The sequence below is a fragment of the Ictidomys tridecemlineatus genome, chromosome 4 (assembly GCF_052094955.1).
Source record: "Ictidomys tridecemlineatus isolate mIctTri1 chromosome 4, mIctTri1.hap1, whole genome shotgun sequence".
NCBI classification, from domain to species: Eukaryota; Metazoa; Chordata; class Mammalia; order Rodentia; family Sciuridae; genus Ictidomys; species Ictidomys tridecemlineatus.
The window spans coordinates 133,161,946-133,175,885 of NC_135480.1; the positions used below are offsets into that span (position 1 = coordinate 133,161,946).

Genomic DNA, 13,940 nt, shown 5'->3' on the forward strand with positions numbered 1-13,940 from the left:
TTTCAACCATAGTAAAAATTTCCAAATGTGTCCCATCAGGGTATTCAGTGGGTAGAGGTTTGGAAACATGCTAACATCTTACTATACTTGGCAGAAAGTAATCAGAGTCTATGTAGGGAATAATCTTGGGAACCTTATCTTCTTACTGTCCATCTGCAAAAGTCCCAAGATTGTCAGAAATCAGAATTTATTCTACAACACTTTTAGTAAATACAGAAACCTCATACCATCATGATGTGACAAGAAGCTTAAGAAGCAGAAAAATACTACCACTACATGTTTTTTATAAAAAGCTACTCAAATTTAAGCAATGTTCATCTTAATTTGTACTTTTGGATGATATGTTGTTTAATTTAGCAAATAGTTTTTTTAGACATACATACAAAATAGCTTATATTTTAATGATGGGGTACAGAATACAAGAGGAAGAAACGTTGAAAGCCAAAAAACCTTAACCAATTACTATTCCTGAGACATTCTTAAAATAGGTTCCATCTAGGGTCAGTTCCTCATTTTATAAGAGGGCAAAAATGCTCTTTTTCCTGCTAAGTCATTACCAGAATGACAGTGACACTCTACTTGTGCAATCTAGGCTTCCTTCTTTCATCAGCAACCCTTTTGACTTTGCAGCTATGCAATCTTTTTAAATGCCAACACCTTAAAAACTTTGCCAGCCAACAGAAAACACAAATTCACCATGAAGTTTCAAAGCAAGCTTTCCACTTTGGCCTGCATTCCTAAAAGGATGGACAAAAACCCAACTCCAATAAGCAGCAGTGAATAAGGACCCAACTGTGCTGACCCGATTTAATTTACTGCACTAGCCCCATGGAGCACTTAGCCATCCTTTAAGAATGCTTAAACCACCATGAAAAGATGCAATGGGAATCACCAAACCACTCTCCACCTGGACAAAAATACCACAGTGGATATGGGGTGAAATTCCAGGGTGAGTTAAAAAAAAAATAGAGTGGCAGTCAGAAGGCTGAAAGCAATACATCTCAAAGGCATTTGGCTGTTAAGCTTTTTGTAGGGAAAGGTGGAGGGGGAGAGAATAAAAGATAATGAGACACTTTGGGGCAGACCAAACTGATGATTCTAATGCTTAGAACCATCTGCCAAGCATATTTTCCTCATTATGTTGTTTACATAAATAAAATAGTCCCTTGCTAGGAGGGTTGAAAAATGTGTGGGCCCACAAGAAAACTGAGTTCTTTAGTTTGCCTACATAACCTAGACAATAAAATCTACTCAAGAAACTTATTCATTTGGCAAAATAAACACCAAAAAGGTATTTGGTTCCTTAAGTTTGGATCTAGGCTATTTTAAGTCTGACCAACTATTTAAAGAAAAATTCTACATTTTCTTAAAAACAGTATAAAAAAGAGAAAAACCTAAATCATATATGTTAACATATATACAAAAAAAAAAGAGAAGGAACTTTTCCTTTAAAGGTCTTCTTGTATTTAAAAGACTTTCTTAATTTATTTAAGTTGTCATGCCAATGGATTTTCATAGTCAGGCTAATTGGCAGTGGGGGCTGGGGTGAGATGTGTGTGTGATTTCATAAAATTAAGCAGGTCATTCCTCACTTTGAAAGCTAAAGTTGCCTCGGAAACACTGCTGCTTGCATGGTCATCTAATTTTGCCTCTTTTGTCCCACAGGACCCAGCTTTAGGGAGGCATCATTTATTTACAAGCCTTTCCACTGGGCTTCAGCGATCAGCCAATAATACTGTGGACACACACTTCTAATGGCCTATGTTTTGAAACTGAGTCTAATCTAATGGCATGGGGCCCAAACTCCTTTTCCAGCACAGCCATTAAAGGATGTAGGTTATTGCTGTTGTCACCATTGATATTTGTCATTGTAATGTAATTAGGGCCCTAAAATGATGCATTACAGCCCTTGGCACAGCTTCTATTAAAATCTTTTCTTCTGCTCACTGAACTGCGACCTGCTTTCTGATGAATAACAGACAGACAGCTTTAGGGTAAGGAGCAGATTCATCAAAGAAGTATTTTTCAGCTTTGGGGAATGAGAAGTTAAAAAAAAAAAAAAAAAGGCAACCAAGGAGGAAAAGCACTAGGGGAGGAAAAGCCACAACACATATTTGAATTTCATCTGACCACTTGAAATTCTGATTGCATCTGATGAATCTTGCTTAGACAATATATTCCCAGCCTTCGAATCACATGGTTAATCAGGGCTCTAATCTGCTATCCATCAGCCTATGCCAGCTCTGTAGCTTCCAATCAAATTTATAGGTAATGTGGGTCATGCATCCCTGAGCAAGTATATTCACAGATAGCCCATTTACACAGGAAGAGATTCTGACATAACTGCTATTAGGGTTACTCGATGTTATAATGGTATTCAATGCTTTATGGACACTACTAAACTACTGCCTTTAGATTCAGAGTAGTCCAAAATAGCATTAATGGCCTCAATGAAAGGATAATTGTTTATATTCAAGTATAAACAAAAAACTCATTTTGGCAGTCACATTTTGTCAAATATATTCCCAATTTTTGACAATGCTATTATGTCCTCCCCTATCTATAGATATATCCATTTAAAAGAAAAAAAAGTGATACGTTTTCTACCCTCAACTCACCACCATTCTATCTTCTCTTTCTACTTATCTACCTTTACATTATATTCCAATAAAAAGAATATATAAAAAAAATGACCATCCCTGTTTAAAAACAAACAAAAAACTCAGTTTGGACAAAATATCTTATGAAAAGGTAACAACAACAACAAAAAGCATTCTATGAAAATCCTTTGGCCATTCACTAAACACCTGGCACATGAATGCCAACAGGCTAACTCAAAAGTGAAGACAGACAGTGGAACAGTAGCATGACCAGTCAGTAATGAACTGAGAAAACACCATGAAGAATATTTCATTCCTCTTTATTCATACTCCAGTACTTAAGAATTATTGGAAAATTTATGAACTACCTTACATCATAAAAATAGTAATCTCATGCACCAAAAAGAATGCTGCTCAACAGATTAAAAAGTAACAAAGTGTAAGGCACACAATATCACATATATATTTCCCTTATAAATTACACTAGTTATTTAAAACAAAAAAACTAGTCAAGACTTTACCTGAATTCAATTAGAATCCCTCATATGGACCTGATATAATAAAAACCTAATTTTTATTTCAATTATTTATGCCTATATACATTCTTTCTAAAAAAAAAACCTATTTAAATAACATAATAAACTTAAGAGAAAGTATGATACAATTTTAGCAATCAAAGAAACATATCCAAAAATTATGGTGATGCACACCTATACTCCAGTGACTTAGCAGGTTGAGTCTGGACAATAGTAAGTTCAATGTCAACCTTGGGAACTTAAGGTGACCCTGTCCAAAAATAAAATTTAAAAGAGCTAGGTATGTATCTTAGTGATAAAGCACCTCCGAGTTCAATCCCCAAAAATTAAACAAAAAAACACCAAATATCTGTTTAAAAAATGTTTCATAAACTTTTTAGACTCTTGTTGAAACAGGAACAACATTTCTAAATATGTACTGTTGAAATAAATCAATAATAAAGCATTATTAGGAAACCATTTCAGCAGTCAGCTTAAAAAAAAGAGCAAATACAATTTAAGGAAAACACTTTTGACAAATAACATTCTCCCATTAATTTATATTCTATAGTAGGTTTCTTTGCCAAAAAAATTTTAAAAGATTAATCTTTTTATTAAATGTTTATCAAAAATATACACTCACCCATTATATATAATCACTTAAAAAATAAAAAATTCCTACTCACCCTGCCTGAAATCCTTTTTGGAATAAGCACAAATAAATTTTGAAACCTTCTCCCATACTTCACCACTGAAGAACTCTCTAACATTTTTAAAATTTATTTCACCAGAAAAATAAATTATCTTGATTTATTCCAATCTTTCTGAAAAACCTATGCATCTTTGAAAACTAATCTTGCCTAACCCTAGATTATTAATCAGAGTACTAATAAAGTCATTCTTTCCTAAAAGTTCAGACTAGAAATAAGGGAAAATATTCAAGTAGTAATATTACTCTAAACTGATGCTATCGTTTGGATAAGTGTTCCCCAGAGGCCCATGTGTTAAAGGCTTGGTCTGGTTACCAACCTGTGGAGCTATCCAGAAGTAGTGAAATCTTAAAGAGGCGGGGCCTACAGGACAGAAGTTACATCACTGGAGACATGCCCTAGAAGGAGATAAGGGGATACTGGGATCCTGAACTTTCCCTTTTTTTTTTTTTTAAATTTCCTAGAATCCATAAGTAAGCAGTTTCATTCCACCATGTGATTCCCATCATGATATATTGCCTTGAATAGGCCCAAAACCCACAGAGCCAATCCTGTACTAAAACCTCCAACACTCTGAGCCAAAAACCAACCTTTCCTCTTTTAAGTTAATTATCTCAGGTGTTTTGTATGGCAACAGCAAGCTAACACAACTAAAAACTCAATATTTACCTTGCCATCAAACTTAAAACTTTATAAAACAAATTTTATACTGAAAGACCTAAGCAATCTCATTCTACTTGGGACCTCATTTTGCTCTGAAACTTAACCTCTGACCTACTGTAGTTCTAAAGTCAGGAAAATACCACAGAAAAGCTCTGTGGAAACATTCTAGGAAAAGCCGCAGATGGTGATCACCTAAGATAGGCCAAGATATCGAAATATCTGAAATTTCAGATGGCCCCCACCTAGGTGTGGTGACCAATATCTAAACTAGAAGCCCTGCAGTTTGGCTCGTAGCCCCCTTGCGACATCCTCACGATTTAAACCAATCAATTTTAAGTGCATCAACCCCTTGAACTAACCAATAATTCTTTCCAGATTCTTTCCCACCACTTGATACACTAATCATGTTTTAGAGTTGTTATTTGATTTTCCCGTAGTGTGTGATGATTTGCTAAGAGATGCTATGATGTATGTGGGGGTCCCTGCCTTCTCCAAAGAATATATGAAACTACTGCAAATTCTGGGCTCGGGGCCTCTCAGCGTCACCTGTTGCTGTGTGTGCGCGGAGGACCAAGCTAGCTCGCAATAAACACCTCTTTTGCTACTTACATCGGATCTTGGTCTCTGGTGGTCTTTTGGGGGTCCCAAATTCAAGCATAACAATACATTTTTAAAAAATCAGTCTAGGCTGAGAGATTTAGACCAACAGTACTGTCAGCATTACTAACAAATTGGTAAACCAAATGTCCTAAATTTTACTTTAGAGTTCAAGTGCTTATTTTTATGTAATATATTTAAGATTGCATAATAAAATGAAGTAATATCATATAAGGAACGTTTTAACAACAGGACATCTATCAGTTTCCTAAAAGACTGGTTAAATCTACTGAAACTTTTTGCAAAGTATTAAAGCTGTTTTTTAAAGCTCTGCCTGTCCCACTTCCTGCAGTGAGAAAGAGTATCATTTATGAAGTGCTCAATTAGTGTTGTCTTGATAAGAAAATTCCATTTTTTTTTTTACTTCCACACCAATGAGATTAACTAAAACAATGATACTACTGAGGGTAATACCAGCAGTATCAACAAGGTTTGTGTTTTGAATTCTTAATTATGTTATTTTACTCATGTTAAGTATGCTAAAGTACCCAGTCTCCAGCTCAGTTAACTGAATATACAGAAGTACTCTGTTTGTCCTAACAGGATATATGGTGCTAATGCTTATGGTTCTCATAAAGGAATATGCAAGGCAATGTTCTTCAAAAAAGTATCCCAGCATACCTACATTTCACGAAATTATTCCAAACTATCCCAAAAGGTAGAGGTATTTTGTGGATGGATATTTATAAATGGCTAAAAAATGGTGACCCTTCCTTTTTTACCAGGTGACCTTTTTAGAAAGTATTTCATTAAGGCAAATCTAAAATAGTGCCTACATACATCTGGGCCCTGATTATTGGGTTTTAATATTCTTCCAGTGTGAAAACTGATGAAGAAAATGATAAACTATCAAAGTTGAGAAAGCTGTCAAGCATCCATAATTACTCAGACAAGATCAAATCAATTCAGTTCTCCAGTTTCAAGAAAAACACTGTAACTCATCCTATGGTGATTTACTCCACTCCACCAAAAAGGAGAGGCAAGAAATATGGAAAAAAAAGGATGGGAGGGGAAAAAGGGATGTTATTTGTAATTAGGCAAAGAAAATTACTTCTCTGGTAAATTTAACTTTGGCGTTCACAAAACATAGTGGAACTAGTCAGAGAACCTGACTACTCATAAGATACCCAAGTTCTGCAAATGTTTCTTTCCTCAGAACTCCTTTGCCCATGTGCCCTAGCAAGCCGACAGTCACTTTGTTTTTTTCTCCTCTCTCTTGAGCACTGGAATGCTCCCACTCTCCCCACTCAGATGTGCCATCTTTCTCTGTGTGTCTCTCCCTCTCCCGTTACTCCCCTCTTTTTAAATGTTCAGGTGTCTTTGAATGTTCATTTACAATTAAGTATTTTCATGTTTATCCACAGTAAATGGGACATATACTCCTTGTGTCCACAGTAGATGGAGATCATCTTGATTTTTTCCCAACATTATACATGTGATCAAAATGATGTGAAAAATGTCTAAAGATGGAGAACCTGGGATATAAGAATAAACCAAAACAAACTAAAGCTGGCGCATGCCTATTATCCCAAGCTACTTGAGAAGCTAAGGCAAAAAGATCACAAGTTCGAGACCAGCCTCAGCAACTTAGGGAGACACTGTCTCAAATTAAAAAATAAAAAAGGGCTGGGGATGCAAGTGCTAGCCCCTGGATTCCATCACCAGTACTACCCAAAACAAATGAAAACAAACATAACAACCCAGACTGATGGACCTTAACAAGTTCTCATTAAGAATACCTACATATCCAGGGAAGCAACTAGACACCTTTTATCTCCACCTTCCGATCACTTTGTTCCTTTTCTCATTGAGTTGGCCACAATTCTTATGAAAACAAAATGAAGGATCTCAGTTCAATCTCCTTTCTAAAATTATTTATACAGGATTACTGAGCACCTGAGTCACTGGAATTCAGTGTACGTGTTTATAAAGCACACAGAGAGAGCACTTTATATGCAGAGTTCAGAATAAATCTCTAGAATGGGACCTACAGTGAACCAATTTGATGATTTGTAACAGCCCAAGGAAAGACCCTAGTCATGCTATAGCATCACTGGGCTCACAGAAAGTTAAAGATCAGTTCCACTAATTCAAGGTATATATCAGGAACTATACCCACTGTAGTATGTGCAGACCCAGCTCATACTTACTAACTCAGTTCAAAACCTGGACCATGAGAGTCAGGCTTGGGCAGCCATGGACAGCTGCAGTATAACACCTGTAGAGAACAAGCCAGGAATTGCTACAGGAACCACTTACTGCTTCATCCCTGGGCAGCAGATAACCTGATTCAACATCCCACATATATATCCTGATACACAAATTGCCTCCTCACTGTCCCTGACAAACCTATGTGAATACTCTCACTATTGGACAGTTTCCTAACAGGGAAGTTTTACCAAGAGCAAACTAATTCCTTTCTATTTGTTGTTGTTGTTGTTTTGGGGGTGCTACATCTCCCACAAAAGTGGGCATACACTAACTGAATCCTCATCCAATCCTAATTCTTCTTTCATGGCTCACAAAATGTGATTCACATACAGTATAGAAAGCCACCCTGGGGCAGGCTAAGAAATTAAATACAAAAAAAGAAGGGGGCTGGGGCTGTGGCTCAGTGGTTCAGTGCTCACCTAGTACATGCAAGGCACTGGGTTCAATCCTCAGCACCACATAAAAAATAAATAAATAAATAAATAAATAGTGTCATGTCCAACTACAACTAAAAAATATTTTTAAAAAATTAAAAAAAGAAGTTCAGTACCACAGACTGAGAGCTCTTTATGATCAGAAAAATAATACCATTTTCTCTGTAATCAGGCTTCTACTTTTGCTTCACTTCCTTTTTTTTAATAATCCACTACCAAGTTGAAAAACATTAAAAGTAAAGGAAACTACTGTCATCTACTTGTGTTCCTATATTGTTACTTTAAAAAATATAAAATTGTCCTTCAGTAGCCATAGGAATTAGACCCACTACAGATACCAAAATCTGACCATGCTCAAGTCCCTCATATGAAATGGTACAGTACTGTACAGAACCTTTACACATCCTCCCAAATACTTCAACTGATCTCTAGATTACTTATAATAACTAATACAAAGTACATGTGATATATGTATATTATATTCTTTAAGAAATAATGACAAGAATCTGTATATGTTCAGTACTAACACGATATTTTTCCATATATTTACAATCCGTGGTTAAATCCACAGATGTAAAAACCATGGATACATAGAGGGACAACTGTACTTCAAGCTGCCTTTAAATTATGCAAGCAATTTATTTTTTGTATTTTTAACAAGTTCTCATTAAGAATACCTATATATCCATGGAAGCAACAAGACATATTTTATCTCCATGTACCTCAAAAAACACATGTACCTCAAAAAAAAAGCCCAAATCATAAATGTATTATCACCTTTTTGTCCACCCAGCAAATATTTATTAGGTGCTTACTGACTATTTGGACTCTTAATTGCTAAATGAAGACAAAGGAGTGAAGTGCAGAAGACAAGTAAATCCCTACTGTGTGGAGTTCACTCACATCAAAGGACAGGGAAATACAGAAGCAAGTACACAAACACATGAAGAGGAATGTCAGAAGTGCTACAAATAAGATAAAAGAGAACTTTGGGGCAAGGGGCCAGTCTGGTTTGAATGACATGATCAGTCAAGGATAAATAAAGTGACTTAAAACTTGAAATGTGGCTGAAAACATCATCTCCCAAAGCATGTTTTATATTACATTTTGCAGATATTAGTAACAAGTACTATATACATAAAGAACTCTCTGATTGGATGGCCTTACTTTGCCTCTGCAAGTTAAACAGCTTTGTTTCCTATTGGACATCTCAAAGGCTTTCATTTGATACTGTTAGTTCTACATCTTTGGAGAAAAGCACATCAAAAGCAATACTACTCAAATTTCCCTGACTATGGAACCCTTTCTCCTAGAAGCTCTCAGAGGAAATAATATTCTGTAGGAAACAAGGCTGGTCAGTGGTTTCTTGCCCTGGCTTTACATCACCATTACCAGCAGACCTTTCACAAACAGATGCTAGACCTCACCCCACACCCATTAACTCACAATCTCCAGGGTGGGACCCAGGCTTCAGTATTTCATTTTAAAGATCCCTAGGTGATTCTAATGTGCAGGCAGGATTGAAAGCCATTAAGATAGAGCAAAGGGTGTACACAACAAAAAACAGTGGAAAATAAGGGTAGGAAAAGATCCACTGGGGTCAGACTGTGAATGGTCTTGAATGCCACACTAAAGAGCTTGTCCTTTACTTGGAAGGCAGCAAGGATCTATCCAGGACAATTACTAGGAAAGCTATGCTAACTCTAAATGGCGAAAGATACTTCAGTGCACTCTGTCCTCTACCCTCTTCTTGCCACTAATTATGTTTAAATGGCTATGAAAGAAGAGATTTTTATCCACAAAACATTCCACAGGAGGAAAGACAAGAGAATGAAAGTTAACTTCAAACAGGAGCAAACTGAATTCCCAAAGCATTCCAGTTTTAGGAAATTCAACAAAGTATTTTCAGGTACTGGCTGCTACTCTTCTAAGCTAGAAACTATGGTAGAAAGAGTAGTGAATGCAGAATGAGTCTGAAAACTTGAGGTATGTATTTTATCTTTTTGGTAGCAGGAACTGAATCCAGGGTTGCTTAATCTCTGACCAAATCCTCAGCTCTTTTTTACATTTTATTTTGAAACAGAGTCCTTAGGGCTTTGTATGTCCTTAGGGCCTTGCTGAAGTTGGTTTCAAACTTGCAATCCTGTCTCAGCCTATGAAGTCACTAGGTTTACAGTCATGCGCCACCACACCTGGCCACTTGAGGTGCTTATAATCCAAAACAGGAAAAGACCAAATACACCCAATAACATATGTCATGTATAAGTGTCCTGGTGGGACACAGAGAAGTCCTAGAAGGGGAGAAATCCCTTTTGGTTTTGGTGAAAGTACTTTGGAAATCATATTAATTACCCAATTTTCAATAACTGTGTACTACTCTGTCCCTGGTAATGTGTCCTAGACTGAAAGCGAATAGGGGATAGGATTTATAAAGATGATGAAGAAATATACAAATTAGACAGTATTTAAAATTATTAACACAGGACTATTTTCCTGAATAAATGAGGGTGAAAGGATTCTGAGACAAAAAAGAGAGTAGGGAAAAGAAAGACCATTTCAAAAAGAGCCTGCTGTACCATAAATTCAGAGAAGAGGAAGAATGAAAGGGGAAAGGGGCAGTGGCAGAGACAGCACAAAATGAGGCTCAAGAAGTAACTCCAGAAGAGCCTAGTAGATCAGGCTTATCTCCAGCTGGATTAGACCAGTTAGGAGATTACTATATTACTCACAGTGAGAGTCATTTTAAATATGGTGACGAAGAGTTAGATTATGATCATGATATCCACCCTAAAATTCATGGAGAGCTTGCAATGTGCCAGATACTTAATGCTCAAAGCAATTTTAAAAGGATTACTCTTGTCCACATTTTAAAGATAAGGCCTAAGAAGAGTAAAATGTTATGAAGTCACCATGATGACATAGATAGCTAAAGAGAAGTAAATATGTGTAGGAATAACAGGGAACAAATTCCAGAAGACCTTATGATTGGCTGGGTATAGCTAATGAAGGAGACATGAGGGCAATAATCACTTGCCTCCCCCTGAATGTTTCCTAACTTGAAAAACTGGATGGATAGAGCTAGCATTTCCTCAGATAGGATCTCTGGACCTCAAGCAAGCTTGCAGGGGAGGATGTCAGTTTTAGAACCGGTTGAATTTAAGTACCTATGAAAATAGTCTCGGAGAGGTCTGGGTTATTTGAGAGAGAGAGAGAGAGAGAGAGAGAGAGAGATTGATTGAGATTAACCTACGTAACAGAATAGATGAGACCACCTAAACAAAAGGGTAAAATGGATGTAGAAGGTAGAGCCATTCTGGGAATACTGGCAGGATTTTCAGGTACGAAGAAAAGCCCCTAAAAATGACCCTATAGGAAGAGAGAGAGAGAGAGAAGGCGGCAAAGTCTTGTAGACAAGAGACAGATATGAGGACACATAGACTCTAGCATAAGGACAAGCATAGTGACCATAGTCACAGCAAAGGAGATACTCTGCACAGGAAGGACCAGCAACATGTGGTGGCTTCACTAGATTTGTATAACTGAAGAGTAAGAAATTCATGATTCCAGAATGTGAAGCCTAGTTATGGCATTAAAATACTAAGTCATAGGCATATGGGCAAGGTTTGTTGTAGGAACAATTTTGGAAAAGCATGGGAAGAATTCAGACTCAAGTGACCAACATTCTAAAAAACACATCTATTATGAATGATCCAACTATAGAATCCCAAATCCCAGAGTGACTGGCTAATTTCTAATCTAGTTGAGCAAAGACCTTAAACAACCTCTCCCCCAAATGATTCCAAACTCCATTTCTACAACCATGAAAAAAATGGAAATAGCCACAGTTCAAGTTTTCAGAAATATTTATGAGGAAAGACATATGAATAAAATCCCTTAAGGTAAGTAAGTAGTTCTGTTTTAAGACAGAACAGAGATTAGATACTGCTACAAATTGAGTGACTGTATTGTTAGGTATCGATTCAAGCTTAGGGCTTTTTCTATCTTTCAATTAAGAAAGCATCCCTCACTAATTTATACAGCAGAAGGGCTGCAGGGTCCAAGAGGTAGCTGGAGACAGATCCAAGGAGCAAAAGGATACTAGATTCAATGGTACAGTAACAGAGGACAGTGCCTCTTCATTGACTGGAAGGAGTGAGGTCACAGGCTAACCCCCAGAAATTTGCTATTTCTCCACTTTCTTGCACTGTGACCCAGAAAAGACATTCTTGGTATTTATGTTTTGCTACTGGCAAAGATCTCTCTTCCTCTTTTCTTGGTATACAGATACTTGCTCTGGATACAATAAAATTTATATATAGGAGTAAAGAGTAAAGAATATCAGCAGGCTGAGGGAAGGAGGTAATTCAGGCTTAATTTTTAAGCTTCTCTGATAATACATATATTATGGTCCTGAAATTAAAGACTACAGAATAAAAGTTCCGTGAGACTTACTGAAATATATTCTTTCCATTCAGCAGATGGTGAAAAAAAAAGAAAAAGACAAAAATTTTCTGAGAATTTAGAATTGCTTTAAGAAGAACTTAAATGGATTTTACATTAACCAAAGTACCAAGCGCAGTGCTTCTTTCAGCATCCAACCTGTGAATCCCTGTCAACTGCCTTAAGTACGCTGCAATATGCCATATCACTTTGCTTTTTAAATTATTATTTTTGAGGTTACACTGTATGTTATGAACTTTAGTCAATTCCTAATTTGTAAGTAATCCTAATAAGCTTTTTGATTGATTACAAATTTTAAAACAGTGATACAGAAAGTTGCCATGCCCCAAACTGTTACCAAACAGCAAGAAGAAAATGGGCTTCTGCCAGGACATAAATCAACAACTGCTAGGTTTGGCTAGGTAGGTTTCCTAAATTTTGTTTTGTAAAGGACACTGTCCATGAAGGATGTAATATATTCATTTATATTATGCTACAAGCTCCTATCTCATCGCCATTTATAAGCAATAGTTCACAGAGATGCACCAGTCCACCAACTACATTCTGAGTATAGTACAACTTCAATGCAGCACTCCTAAATCTCAAATCTATGATTTCTTACTATCTTAGACTCTAGATGATAGGTAAGTTCCCTCCAGGAAACAAAATTCTCCAACACAACCCTATGAAAAGGGCATTCCTTCGTCTCCTCTCTGGCTAATTTAGAAAAGTTAAATAATCAGTTATAAAACTATCAAGTGGGTGAATGAAAGCCTGGAAATTAATTCTTCAGATAATCCCATTTCAGTTTCCCACCAGGTCAGCACCATCTGCTAGTCTGAAGGGCTGTGCTGCAGCAAACAAAAATAAAGGACCACAAACTATAAATATTTCCTTATTTCTAAAAAACAAAAAATGATAGGGTTAAGAGAATGATATGGTAAATGTTACAGTTTAAGACATTAGTCTGGGCTTCTTTCACAACATAATATACTTCTAAAGTGGGAATTTTTATGATACAGAAGACAGAGACAAACCCACAGAGTCATCTGATTCTTGACAAAGGTGCCAAAAAACACACATTGGAGAAAAGACAGCCTTTTGAACAAATGGTGCTGGTACAACTGCAAGTTCAAAGCCAGTCTCAGCAAGTTAGCAAATCCCTAAGCAACATAGTCAGACCCTGTCTCAAAATTTAAAAAATAATAAAAATGGGGTGGGGATGTGGCTCAGTGGTTGTGTGTCCCTGGGTTCAATCCCTAGTTTAAAAAAAAAAATTCAGAATATATAGAAAGCTTAAAAAACTACACCAAGGGGCTGGGGTTTGGGCTCAGCAGGAGAGCACTTGCCTAGCATATGTGGAGCGTTTGGTTCGATCCTCAGCACCACATAAAAAAAATAAAATAAAAATAAAGGTATTGTGTCCAACTACAAGTAAAACAAAAATATTTTTTTAAAAAAACTATACCAAAAAAATAAAATAACCCAATTAGCAAATAGGAAAATGAACTAAACAGGTTATCAAAAGAAATACAAATGGCCAGCAAATGCACAAAAAATTGTTCAACCTCATTAGCAATTAGGAAAACAAATCTAAACTACACTGAGATTTCACCTCATACCAGTCAGAATGACAGTCATCAAGAATATAAATAATAAAAAAATCCAGATAAAATGTCAAGCGCAAAAAACAGGCTTTAGAAACAAACA

General features: G+C 36.4%; 1 protein-coding gene across 13 annotated transcripts in view; it reads right to left on the reverse strand.

Annotated features, from left to right (window-relative positions):
* Tle4 (TLE family member 4, transcriptional corepressor) overlaps window positions 1-13,940 on the reverse strand; it is a 135,984-nt gene that overhangs the window by 102,862 nt on the left and 19,182 nt on the right. The gene's annotated exons all lie outside the window — the stretch shown is intronic.